Raw genomic sequence first — 14,224 nt, 5'->3', positions numbered from 1 at the left:
CTTCTTGCCTCTCTCCAGATGTTAGACACTGGATTTAGGGTAAGGTGTTCTTGGGTAGCCTGAGCTGCAAGGGGTAAGGATAGTTCCAGGCTCCTAGGTTAGAGATATGCAGTGGCTGAGGTGAAGTTTAGCATCCAGGAGCAGTTTAAAGATTGAAGGGAAACAAAAATGCCCATTAAATCCCTCTGTGGTGGAAGAATTGGATCCTCACTGACCATTCCACTATTTATTCAGCCAACAAAGCATAGAGCAGTGACCAAAAGTAACTGCACTGCTTTCCAAGCAAGTGTCCAGTGCAGGAAGACACTTCAGGCTTCTCTCCAAATCACAACAACACAAAAACACAGTATCTTTGGGAAGAGGCATCCTCTCCTCCTCTTCTCTAGTGTCCCAGAAACAGCAGATATATCACAACAGGTGGGTCCTGGCTGGTAGGACCCAGCTACAGGACAATCCTCATCAACACAGCAATGCCAAAGCAGTGAGGATCCTTCTGGGATTAAAATTCTGCCCTGGATGTGTTGCAAATCAGTATATAAACTTTTAGGCAATCTCAGAGCGAGGCAGAGGTTTTGAGAATGTGTTGGCCCTCTGACATCACTGTTACAGGGCCACATATTACAGCAAAACAAGGGTAGTAAAGGGATATGACATTTTTATGGCACTACCCCAACCATCCTGAGCCTCAAAACTAGAAGAGCCACTCCCTCAAGCCAAACAAACTGCATCATCTGAGCAGTCCCAGCCTCCCGGGCTGTAGCACAGGCTCTAGTTAACCCCAAAAAGATCCTTTCGAGACGCCAGCTGGATACCGGGAAGTGTCTCCTGCCTGAAGAGACAATGCCATCCTGTGGCTGTTCGGGAATATTGACTTTCTGCAGCGCTTCTCCAGCAGCTCTCACTTTGCCCTTCCCGGTGAGAGAGGAACATTAGGAGTGCCAGACAGACCCTCCTCAGAAATTGCAAATAAGGTGCCTCGTTTGCCTTTAGCTCAAAAACAAAGCTTATACCACAAAGAGAATACTCCCTGCTCCCAGGGGGGATTCAGCTTTAGGATGGGATTGTGTTCTGCTGCTGCACAGGAAAAAGTCACAGGTGACAATCATGCCTGCTGTTTTTTAGAGCATACACTTCGTTTTAGAGTGGCTGTCTGTGAGATTAGTCCTGCTCTCCCTCATCACCACCCTGATAACTTCACTGAGCCCTTTAACTGAATAACTGAAATCTGTCCTTGCCTACAGACAAGTGGGCAACAGGGAGAAAACACTTCACAGCAAAGAGCCCTCAATGCTTTCCCATGTCCTTCTCTCATGCTCTTAGCACAGAGCCTGCAAAACACTTCAAGTGCAATTTTCCTTTCTACTCTCACCATTAGTCTCCTCCTTCCCCCAAACCAGGGCTTGGAGAGCCGAACACACTCAGATGAGTCTCTGCTCACCTGCCCACCCAAGAGGCACAGCCCTGAAAGTACTGTGAAGAATTTAGTCCTCACCTTTGAGACACAACTCTCTGGCTGCCTCTCCTCAGCCAGGTTCTAGCAAGCACAGATCAGTTAAGCACTTCACAAACCAAGTCACAAAGAGAGCACAATCCCCATTTTTTTTTTTTATTTGGTTTTTGGTTTTGGAGCAGACCCCAAAGATCTAATCTGCACAGTCCCACTCCAGACCTGGGTAATGTTTCCATTTCACGCAAAATGCTTAAATAGGAAGAAAAACAATTCTACCACCCAAAGCAAAGAAGACAGAAATTTGCGATTTTTTTACTTTCTCCAAAGTCAGGGAAGGAGTCTTTAAAATGTATTACTCAGCTTAGCACTGCAATAGAAAAGGCCATTAAGACATGGAACAGCCATGTCCCAGTGTGCCCAGACAAGGAAGCCTTTGAGCAAGCAGCATTTGGTTAGGTCATACTTCTTCCCTGGCTGGAGCTGGCTGTCCAGAATTTTAATATCTTCTCAGTGAAAAAAAACAAAAAACCCTCACCTTTTATGGCTGTGAGTAAAAAAAAAAAAAAAAAAAAAAAATTAAAAAGGCAGTCAAATGTGAAACCATGCACTGGGGCACACAGGATTAGTTTAACTCCAAGGGATGCTCATTTTAGAGGTGGATGACAAGTGTTATCATTTCAGCATCACTACCTGCCACACTGCTGATGAAAAAGCAGAAGGCAGCAGATGGAGCAGTCACATAGGGAATTTGGTTAATTGTCTGCAAGCAAGCAGTACAGAGAGGTAGGTCTGGGATGGTGAGCAGAGCCTGGAGGAGGAGTGAACCTCACATTCACTCTGTTCTGGGCCTCACCCTGGAGAGTGAACATCAATCTACTGCACATCTCCTTTGTATTTTCTCTGGGCTGGGAAAAATGGCACAAGCAAAATAGCAAGATTTTAACCTGCAGAGATGTGATACTGGGGGCTGAGGAGCCCAGTCTACACAACACACATGGGTTAATGAGCCTTGCCAGCAGACTGGCAGCATTTCCCAAAACCCAGTTCTGCAGGAAGAATAGGGAATGTGCCCAAATAATGAGAACTGCAGACCAAAGCAGGGAGAGGTGATAGTCTGAGAAAAGTTCACTCTGATGTAAACTAGGGGGTTATTATCTGTTAGTAGGTTCAAATTTGTTTTTGGAAGTCTGAAGTGGATGGCACCAGCGAAGGACAGAATTAAGAGGAATCTGCAGCCCAGGCTTCAGAAAGAACAACATGTGTTGAAGCTGGTTTGACATAAAGTTCATAGAGGTTGCATGTATTGGATCAAGCAGGTTCTTGTCATGCTTAGCCAACCAGAGTATCTACAAGCAGGATCCCCCACAAGCCCTCTCCTAGAATCTGGAACATCACCCACCAGGAGCTCCAAAGGCTGCTAGCAGTTGGCCTGCAGATCCAGATGTCCCTGAGTGCACATTGGTCAGCTATTGTCTCCTTCGCATTGGAGAAAGTCTGAATCAAACTTTGTTAAGAAATACTGAGTCATTATCTTTGGGTTGTTCTGCAGAGCGTTCTATTTAAGCCCTGATCTTTTTCCTCTTCTCTGATAAAGACTTCTTCCTCCTGCCCAGGACTGGCTCATTACTGGAAGACTGAGGACAGATAAAAGGGGTGGAGAATTCATGTCCTTTCCATGACTCCCACTTCACACCCTGGGAAAAGACCAAGGAATTTCTCTTACTAAAGTGCCCAGACCAGGTGCTAGGCAGTCTACCACTATCTCAAATACCATTTAACCCTCCAATAAACAGAGACTTTAATTATAATCAGTATTTCAGCCACTCTTAATATAGATCAAACCTCTGTCTAGCTTGGAACACAACAGGACTGAGCCACCTTCAATCCCAAATTAAGCCTGTACAGTGAGATGTTCCCCAAGGCGTGCACTAAAAGCCAAGGGAAAGGCTACATCAAACAGTGAGCAAGCACCCAGTGTGGTTCCTAGTGAGTGCTCCTTTAGGTGTTCCCCTCAGAGACCAAGACAGCACCACCTCAAGGATCTCTGCCCACAAGAAGCAGGGAGCCATGAGCTCAGGTCCTCTGGATCCAGGGAGGAGAGAGTGAGAGCTGTAAGTTTTGTTATGGATCATTTTGCTTTCTAGTGAAATGAGTTGGAGGGCAATCCCTCCTGCTCCAAGGAAAGACAGGAAGGAAACACAGCTCTGTGTGTTTTCTCCAGGCTATGGAGGGATAATCAGCACAGCAGCTCTGCTGCTCACCTCACAGTGATTGCTCTCCCCGTGCTCCCCATTGAGCTTGGCCAGGTGGAGTTCTTGTGCCACCGTGCACTGTGGTGTGTCAGGGCACAGCTGCTGAGAGCACATCATTGTCCCCTTCCATGTTGTGAACTTCCAGACATTGTGGTGGGTCCTTGCATGCCCTAAAAGAAGGGATCAAAGCCACAGATAATTAAATTACTACAGCTTATCCACCCTTCAGGTGGGACACAGCAGGCCTGGCAGGGGAAAAGCCACAGCACAGGATAGGTGTGCACACAAATCTCTAAAGCACTGCTATTAGAGGGGTGGATCCTCCAGCTGAAGATATAAACCTCATGGCAAGAGGGTATTAAAGCATAAATGGAAGACTGTGGACACAACAGGGATTTACCAGTGGCAGAAGCCAGCACTGATGTTGAGCAAACTCCCATGTGGATAAAAAACACTTTTATTTCCTCTTAGCTGGGAAGCCCCAGAAGTTGCTGCCCCATCAGCAGAGGGTACTTTGTAGAAACTTCCCAGCCTGCCTTTTCACGCATTTCCCTGGGTCACACAGCCCTCTCTTCCCCATGAACAAGCAACTCCTTCTCCTGTTCTCCCATGGGCACACTCTCCTCAGTCTCCCTGAGCTTTTCTCCTCAAAGAGAACCACATCTGATCCATCCTGACCTAAGGAGCTCCCACTCTACTGGCAATACAAATACCCAGGTGCCAGCATTTGCTTCCCTGTGCAGAGACAGCACCAGTACCAGGCCCTCCTTACCAGCATTGCCTCTCTAACTCCCCACTGACAGCCTGGATCTCTTCCTGCTTGAGGCAGCCTGGAGGAACTCACAGACAGATTCTCTGGCTGCCCACAAATCCACATGGAGCTGGTAGCAGATGGAGCTGCTGCTTGTGAGGTTGTGCAGCTTGTCAAGACCTAGAAATAAAAGACAATTACTCTTTAAAGTAGGAAGCCTGTTCACCTTTGCAGTCTTAGATTCTCACCCCGTGACCATTTTGGTAAAATCAGCTATTTCCTGCCTCCTCCTTCTCTGCTTGAGGCTTTGTGACAATTTGCCAAGTTTATGCTGTCTTATCTCAGTTTCTGGTAAGAGACAGAAATATCAGAAGAAACAAACAACTTTAACCAGCACAAGACTGGCTGTACTGCAACATTATTTTCCCCAGAACATTTAAAGACTCTTGCTCCAAAACTTTGCCCTATTTAATGCTGGATTCTCTGATTCACACACTGCATTTTCTGGCTGCACATAAGCACTGGGGCAAATACTTAATTTTACAAATTTTACAGTTTACTTCCCACAAATCTGAGCATGATCTGAACACTTAAGACAAAACAAGCTTAAACAAGATTCACAATGCATTTGGGTTTCTAAATTTCACCAAGATCAGCAGGGCTTGACTATAACGCACAAGAATTTATTTCAGTGGAGAAAATCGCTTATCACTGAAAGGTGAAAAAGCTCATCTTTTTCTCTGGTTGTTTAGAGAGATTGCCATCAGAGAACCTCTGACCTCACTGCTCCACACTCACACACACTCCCCACCTCAAGGCATCCATGCCTCTTCCTTCAGATTCCTTTAAGTCACTCAGCAGCTCCTGTGTGGCCAGAGCTGAGGTGCATGCTCACAGCACTAGCAGTGAGAACACCAACAGGCATCAGCTGAACTGCATTAACTGTACACCACATCACCCCAGCCACCACCCTCCCTGAGACATGCTACTGCATTCAGGAAGGAGCTGAAGCACAGGAGTGCAGCAGAGAGAAAGGAGCTTCAACTAACATTTGTATCATGTCCATGTTATTACATTGATCAACAAGCAGGAAGAGGAGCAGAGCCCCACTCAGTATCCCCCTGCCTCTGTCAGTGCTCATGTCACAGTGCACCTGCAGCAGCCTGCTGCCATCCCTGGTCAGGTAAATGGTGCACATGTCACTGGAGGCACTTCTGTTCTGCAGTCTGTGATACAGGCAGAGGAAGCTCACTGAGTGAACAGAGCAGGAAAAACTGTCCAGCAGCAAAGCAGGAGGAGGCACTTCACCTTGGGAAGCTGCTATGGACAAGGGTGCTGGGAGAGAAGCACAGAAAGCACAGCCCCTGCTGTGCCCCCACAGCTGTTGACCTTCCCCACTGCCTGGGAGCTGGCACAAGGATATGGTCCCCAAGGGCTGCAAGAGATGGAACTCAATTTCCAGAAGAGTAACTCAGGGCCAGCATCCCAAACCTTGAGGAGAGGTCCCCACACTTTCCAAGGACTGTGCAAAAGAGTTCTTCTTTGTGAAAGTTTTGTGTAGCTTTTATAGTTTGTAAAGTGAAGTGTCTGTCAGTCAGAAATTCAAGGCTTATCTCCCTTCAATCTGCTCTCAAGGCAAGATGTTTGTGGTCAGCTGGGAATTCCACCTCCCTGGTACCAGAGAGAACTCACTACAGGACAGATATCTTGGGTTATCTCACCAATTAGCAGATTGCTGCAAGAGGGGAAGATGCTCTGAGCTGGTGCACCAGCTGATGGAACAGATAAGCTCCTCTGTGGCAGAGGGGAAGTCCTGCTACACCACTGCATAAATGAAAGACACAAACTGCAGTGCAGGTTTTGGGCTGAACTGCAGTTGCCTTAAAGTACACCAGTGGCCTTCACAGCTGGCAAACAGCAGAGTCCTAGGCCAAACACTGCAAACCTTCTACAGATGTGGTTTGGGATGTTCTGTGAGCCCAGCAATTGGCTCACATGTGCAGGGTCCAGGAGCTCCTCATGTGTCTGCCCAGGAGTGTCCATCAGGCTCATCTCTGAGGAGCACTCACACACAGGACAGGTTAAGGCTCTAGGCCCAGTCCTGGAGCACAGCTCTCATGTGGCCTGCTGAGAGCCTCTACCCTTTGTTCCCCTGCTGCAGATCAAGAATGACTTCACAGGCTTTGTTGCTGTCATGGTTCAGTTTTCTTTAGTAAATGCAGGGATACAAAGAAACCCAGAGCTTTACAGTTCAGCCTGTGCTGGACATGGGATACCAGCTCCTTCACTGGCATCAAAGAGTTTTCCAGTCAACAACAGTCGTCAAAAAGCATCTTATGAGGTGCCAACAAGGGGGCTGCAGTACTTCCCTCAAGATAAATGAAATTTTAAAATGTGTTGAAAGCAGCAACACTGGAAGCAGCTTCTTCCTAATCTTCATCCAGTGCTTGCTGTATTTTATATGTTTTGGGAACATCTTAAGGAAACAATTTGATGAGTAAGGTTTTAGTGGCTTTCCATGTTGTACAGAGGAGGTCCTTGGTGGGCAGTGCTGGCCTCCAGGGAAGAGTGCTCCAGCCCTGAAGTACACATGAGTTTATATCAAATTATAAATGAATAATTTATCTCAATTCCCTGCTCTTCCACAATTCTCCCTGGAGGACTATGGGCATGTTCTTGTCTGTCTTTTCTGTACAAACCAGGCTACAAAAGCCTGGTCCTGAAGAATGCTATGAGGATAATAATAACAAAAAATATAATGCATCAGTGAAATAATGCAGTCACAAAAAGGCCACAGAAAAACACAAGGCCGTGCTTTGTCTGTCTTAGATAAATGAGAAGAGTCGAGCAGGCTGGCTCCTCCCAGGAAATGCTGCACAGTGTTACTGCTTGAAGCAGATAAAAAGGCAGAGAGGAAGAAATCAAACCACCAAATGTAAGAGCAGGGACAGTAGCACTGTAGTGCCCAGCCCATGCTGTTTAAAATGCTGTAAATTCATGACAACTGAAGACCAGCTTACCCCAGGCTCATGAGTTAAGGGTATTCCATTATCTAATGAACTTAGGCTTCATTTGGGAGAGCTCCAAACAACTGCTTTGAGTGAAACAACCCAGAAACCTCCTCAGACAAGTTCACTAGTTATGTATCTGCAGCTGGACAGGAGAGGGAGCTAAGAGGTACCAAATCCATCCTAAGAAGCAAGGAAGGGCAGCCTCAGAGGCTGCAGTATCACAGCACTGCCCTTAAAGGCCAGCTGGCAGTTCCCATGGGTGCAGGGGGGCACCACTGTTTTATTAGACTATCAGATACATTTGGAAAAACAAATGAAATTTGGGAAATGATTCTATGGCTAAAGACCTAAAAGACCTTACTTGTTTTTTCTCTCCAGCCCAAACTGGTAAATCTAACAGAAGTTTTATCTTTAGCTGTAAAGTGTGTTTTGACCATGCAGTGTAAATAACAGCTACTTAAGTGAGTCACCATTAGGTATTTGTGAAGCCAAATCATTTTGTACTGCTGGATACAGTGCAAGGAAGATAAAATAGGTGTGCTAACTGCTTCCATGCCCTGCCATTCTTGGTACTTTGGTAACCATATCTGCACATCAGAGCCAAGGTGGCTGAGCTCTGGCAGGGTCAGACATCCTCTGCCCTGCACTGGGTGAGATGGGCTGCTGGTTTCTGTGAACAGCTCTGTGAAAAACACGAGTGTCCAAACAGGGCTACTCCTACTCCCTCTCCTCATGGGCCCTGCTCATTTCTTCCACCTCTCATCCTTTATTTCTTGCCAAGGGTGGGCCTGAACTAGCAAGTGGGGGGGTGCCCAATTCTGAGGTATTTCAGCTGGGGTTTAGGTCTCCTCCTCACAGCTACAAGAGCAAGGCTCTTTCTTTGAGAGCAAGAAAAGCACAGCCACTGCCCACGCAGAGACAGAGCTCGGGCAGAATATGCTGTTAATGGCTTTTGCCTTCTGAAGATCACAACAACATCTTGTCCAAGTTGTTTTGGGAATTAACCAAAAAAAAAAAAAAAAAAAAAAACCAAAAAAAACCAAACCCAAATCACCTGCTCAGAATCTGTGAAATGCAGCTCTCTGTCACTTTCAAATCGCTCCCACTGTTATAATCTTTTCCCTGCCCAATTCTCAGATGGAAACGCAACACTAGATTCCAGGAGTCCTAATTTTATATCACAAGACAACAGCCTGGAGTAATGTAGCCCTTTGAGGACAGCCATACAACCCATGACCTTTACAGAGAACAACTATTTTTGTTTGGTTTATTAGAATTTTTTAATTCACTGAACTACTAAATACATCTTAGCAGCCTGAGCAGTGAAGATCTTGCAGATGCCTCTCAAATTATTGGAACAGCATTTCTTATCCTGCTGGAGACCTCTAAATTCCAGGGCACAAATGCACAACAGCCACAGTGTAATTTTCCACACACCAGCTTAGCTGCACTCTGATTTACCACACATTAGCTATGGTAAAAGTTGTGATGTACTAATGTGATGTACCACCTGCATGTCCTAATCTCAGCTCTTTTGTGAGATGAAAATGCATTACTTTTCATTTTAATGAAAGATGCTTAGGCTTGTTTGTACCACCCTAGAGCAGCACGTACTGGGAATTGGGAATTTGAATAAATCACAGCTCAGCTCTTTAGCAGTATGTGATGCTCACCTGTGGCAAGAAAAACCAAGCAAATTATTTTCTTGTGTGATATGAAAATCAAGTTTGCTCTTTAGGTCTAATTGCACTGCAGATGAGTACAGACTGTGCTGCTCTGCTCTTCACTACTGAACTCCCTGTATACTGCAGGAGCTGCCCAGACATCTGCACCAGTGAGAAAATGGGCTGGCTTGAGACAATGAACCAGCTTAAAGGTAGGGGATTGACTGAGCTCCATCCCTGTTTGACTGATCCCCTCATGTGAGAGCTTCAGACAGCCCTACAAATTCCCCTGAAGCATCTCCTGTTATGTCTAGTCTAATTTATATGCTTAAATGTGTTGGTTAACATCCTGAGTTGAGCACCAAAAATATTGCTCCAGGTAATTTTTGTGAAGAAATGCACATATTTGTCAATAGTCAGTAGAAACTGCTTCTGTACTCACAGTCACACATGGATTGCTGAACTGTAAAATTTCATTAAGACAGTGGTTCAAAAGGTTTTCCAATCTAGCTGCAGACTCAGCTGCAAGAACCCTTCCAATGGAGACTGCCTGTCACCAAAGGACAGCAAGGAAATATACTGTTTGGGGGATTTGATTTTCCACAGGTTTCTTAATTTATGTTATTAGCCAAATAAACACATTTTTCCTTTTTAACAAACACTCTGCCACGATTATCTGTCTGAAATGTGTATGAGCCCCTTGTCCTGTTGGGAAATGCTACAACAGTCCTCCAAAGAAATGCCTGGTTTTGGTTTATAGCATGTTAAGGGCAAGGCATGAATTACACATTGCAGGTGGTTATGAGGTTTGAGTTTTGGCTGTGGTTCCCTGTACTAATAGTAACTGGTCCCTTGCCATAGAGCCTGTCCACAACAGAACTCAGTCTTAATCTGAGCTGGAAACCTGTTCAGCCACACTAGTAAGAATTACATGGATTTTTCACCTCACTAAAAATGCATGCAAAGCAGTAGAAGCTTTACCAAAACAAGTAGAATTGATGGAGTTTGAATTCCAAACTCAGCTCCCTCCAGTGCTGCTACAGCTCACCTGTCCCAGCTCTGGTGCTTGCCTTCTTCCTCCTCTGCCCAGCTGTTGGTGACATTCCATGTCTGGCTTCAGATCCAGAAGGTGATCATGTCATTTTCACTGCTCACCTCTACTTCCTTGGGGTCCCCACCAGCCAAGGTGTATCTCCCCATGTACCTGTCTGTTGCAGTAAAGTGGAAAAAATATAAAAAAAAGGCTTCTTAAAAATCAAACCTGCTCTCATGAAATCAGTGGCTTGCCTTGTCAAGCTAGCACTTGGTAAGTTCCCATGTGAAAGCAATCCTGGTGGGAGCAGCTCTTTAGCATAACAATCTATTCCTGGGTGAAAAACAACCAGCACCTGTATAAACTGTTTTACACTGTCAGAAAAATGAAAACTATCTCTGACAAACAACTGTCCCTGCACATGGACACTGAGAGTTTGAGTGACCAATCAATACAGAATAACAACCTGTTACTAACCTATCAAAGTAATAGACAAGAAAGCTACTGACCAATTGGAGTCACACACAAAGTCTGTAAAACTGTATAAAAAGGAGTTATGTGAATAAAAAATGGGCTTTTTCCACCATGAAAAAATGGAGTCTGTGTGATTTATTACCATACCTGTCTAAGGGAGCCTCCATTTTATTCCTTGAGACAGTGGTGGTATTTTCTGTCACTCAGTTGGCTGTCACATTGGTTGGGCTATTGACTCCTGAGACAGCATTTCAAAGAGCAGGATTAGCTATCTCCAGTTGAATTAAACCCCTAAAACATCTATTATGGCATGTTAGGAAGCAATTCTTCCCTGGGAGTGTGGTGAAGCACTGGAACAGGGTGCCCAGAGAAGCTGTGACTGCCCCTGGACCCCTGGAAGTGCCCAATGTCAGGTTGGATGGGGCTTGGAGCAACCAGGGCAGGGGTTTGTGTTAGATGAGTTTAAGGTCCCTTCAAACTCAAACCATTCCATGTACACATTTCCTTTATTTTTGCTTTACTGCTTTGGCCAGCAAAAGCACTCAGGTTTCCCTCAACAGCCTTTGAAGAAAGGCATCCATGGGAAACCAGGAGAAAGAAGGAATGTGCTACCATTTAGATGAAACTCTCCAACTTCTTTCTGCAGGCAGAGCTTGCAGGCTACCTGTCTCACCTTCCATAGGTACCAGCTTGAGCATTACCTAGATGCTTTAAAGATCTAGAAATAAAACAACACATTTTGAGACAGTGCTAATATAGGAGGTAATATTAAAGCTGGTCTTTAACTGGAGGCCTCCAGGGGCAAGTATGGAAAAATGCCCACCTCACATAGGGTGAATACAGTTTTATAAGTTTAACAAATTAGCATAATTACAAGAATCACCAATTAGAAACACAGGTGATAAGGCAAGTCCCCCCCCTTGGTTCAAACTCTTCTGGAGCCCCTCTTCTTCCAGCTGTTTATAGGAAAGTGTCTTGGGAGGATAGCCCATCCTTGGTTCCCAGAGGAAGCAAGATTAGGATTGGGGCCTTTGGAATGTGTTTTGTCTTTCTGTCTATTGGAGTAGGGAAAATGCTGGAGATAGCCAGGAACTATATAGCTATACAGCAACAGTCTACAGAGCTACAAATAAATGAAGAACATATAAAAGCAAAAATCATTTTGGCATCAAACCTTCTGGCTTGCCCCCTCCCAGCTCCAAGCACAGTGCCTACCCTTTGTCTGCCTGCAGTGCCAGCCATCTGCTGCTCCTCCCTTTCTGCCTTTCCTGCAGACCTGTCTCAGACTCCCTCAGGTTCTGCTATTTTAGCTGATGAATCAGAGCTTGGTGGCAGCTCTTAAAGTAGCTGGTATTTGCTTATTTGCATCTCCTAAGTTCCAGGGGTTTACATAAGAATATGAGCACTGGAGTTATTATTTTCCTTTTTTAAGGAGCTTTGCAGCCCCCACTTCTGTCAAGAACAGCTTGAAAACACAAGTCAAGCATGTTCCAAAAAATCAAGAGTCTACACAGGGCAGAAGAATAGCCTTAAAATGACAATGTGGAGGTTGGAGGTTCTACCTGCTCCTACCTGTACTTGCTTCCAGATGTTTGGGCTCACTGGCAATCCCCTTCACATGTGATGGAAGTGTGACAATGTGAGATTGTACGTGGTGCCAGGGTGGAATCTCACAATCTCACAGCTGAGCTGCTCTTGGGGCACATGGATTTGTTTCACCAACATTTCCTACCCAGCTGGATAATCAGGAGGTAATTGTCCACATCAGTCACTGGATCCCAGCTGCCAGCCAGGGAGTTCTCCATGGAGTTCAACACCTGCATATTCTGGGGAGAAAGGAATAGAAGAGTAACAAAGAAAAACATTGCAATGAGGATCGTGACTTGCCACATGGCCAAACATGAAATTTTTTCAAACTTATTTTGACTAAGCAAATGCAGAACTAGAGTTCCCAGCCTGTAGTCATCTTGGATTTATCAGCATGATCTAACAGCATATCATTAGATAGAAATAAATCATGTGGCCAGTAATAAATATAATTTCCTAGATGACTCTTTCCAGCTTCTAAACCCACACTGGCATAAGGAAATCTTTCTCATAAAGCTCTCCCTCACCAATGCATCTAGGAAGATAAAGACAAGCCTAACCCCTCTTTTATTATAACTACCAGAGTTAATTAAAAATGTCAACTGATCCCCAACACTGGGGAATGCAGCTTCTCCACAGCAGAGGCAGAAAGCTGAGCTTTTCTGACTGAGTACTGATGGGAACTTACATTTGGTGCCTGGAGGACACCTGGGCAAATCTGCTGCACATTAGGTATTTCAGGACACCAACAATACCTTGATTGTTTTGCCATGAGACAGACAGCTCCTTGGTGTCTTGAAGCAAACCTTGAAAGCAGTCCATATAGAATATCTGTTTACCATCTAGTTTACCTGATTTTAATTACAAGTGAGCTCATCCTAAGCTGATCAAACAATCTATCAGCTGCATTTCATGAGGAAGTTTTGTGGTTTGACACTGGCCAAACACTATGCACTCAAGAAAGTTTCTCACTTGCCTTCTCCTGCTATAGCTGGGCAGAGGAGAGAAAAAAAATTTTAAAAAGGGTTCATGAGTTGAAAGAAGGACCAGAAGGAAACACTCCAAGGGCAAAACAGGCTCAACTTAGAAGTACAGAGTGAGTTTTTTACTAACAAAATCAGAGGAGGATAATGAGAAGTAAATTAAGCCCTTAAAACACCTTTTCTTCCCCCAGCCCCTCCTTCCTTGCCACTGACAGCACAGGGAGACAGAGCACAGGGGTTTTGGTCAGTTTGTCACCCAAATAAAATATAAAAGATTGCCTCAAAGCTCTGAACAAATTTATGTCTAAATTCTGCAGATTCTCATCACAGTCCATTGCAGGAAACCCCCAAAGCTTTGTTTTGTGTGTGGTTTACTTCCAAACCCCTGGAGATGAGGTCCCCAAACACACAGACACATGCACAAAATCCCTTTGCTCAGCACATAGTGATTAATAGCATTCTGGGCTGTAACATGATCTTGTGACTAATTAGGGCTTCATGGGAATCACACATTGAGCTCAACATTTTCCTGGGCTTAGAGATCATTCCAGAGGAAAAAACCCTGGACACAAGCATTTCTGTCAAGCATAATGAAAGAGAACAACTTTTTTGGCTTCCTCATCATATAATAAAGAGATTTCTTTTCCCCCTGCTCTTAAAAAGAGTGGGTTTAGCTGACTTTTTGTGGAGAATATATTGTCACACATATAACTGGCTATAACACCATATTAGGGAAAGGGAAGAATGCCTATCAGTCAGATCTACCAGGCAAAGAATATTCTCTTAAGGGAAGGGATGAAAGAAATTCTGTTCACATCTTTTCAATTATTGCAGAGGAAAGCACAAGACAATGAAAGCCAGAGAAAATGTGGAATATTTCTGTGAAAGTTTCCAACAATCTAACTCTGTAAGTCTTTTACCATCCTACTGCCCAGTGCTTGAAGATTTAGGGTATCTGCCTAATATCATGAATTAAGAACAAGCATTCTAAAAAGAAACCCTTCTAGGTTAAACCCTAG

Source organism: Molothrus aeneus, chromosome 9 (assembly GCF_037042795.1).
Source record: "Molothrus aeneus isolate 106 chromosome 9, BPBGC_Maene_1.0, whole genome shotgun sequence".
Classification (NCBI taxonomy): Eukaryota; Metazoa; Chordata; class Aves; order Passeriformes; family Icteridae; genus Molothrus; species Molothrus aeneus.
The sequence above is the reverse complement of the archived record's forward strand: the minus strand, read 5'-3'. Positions refer to the sequence as shown.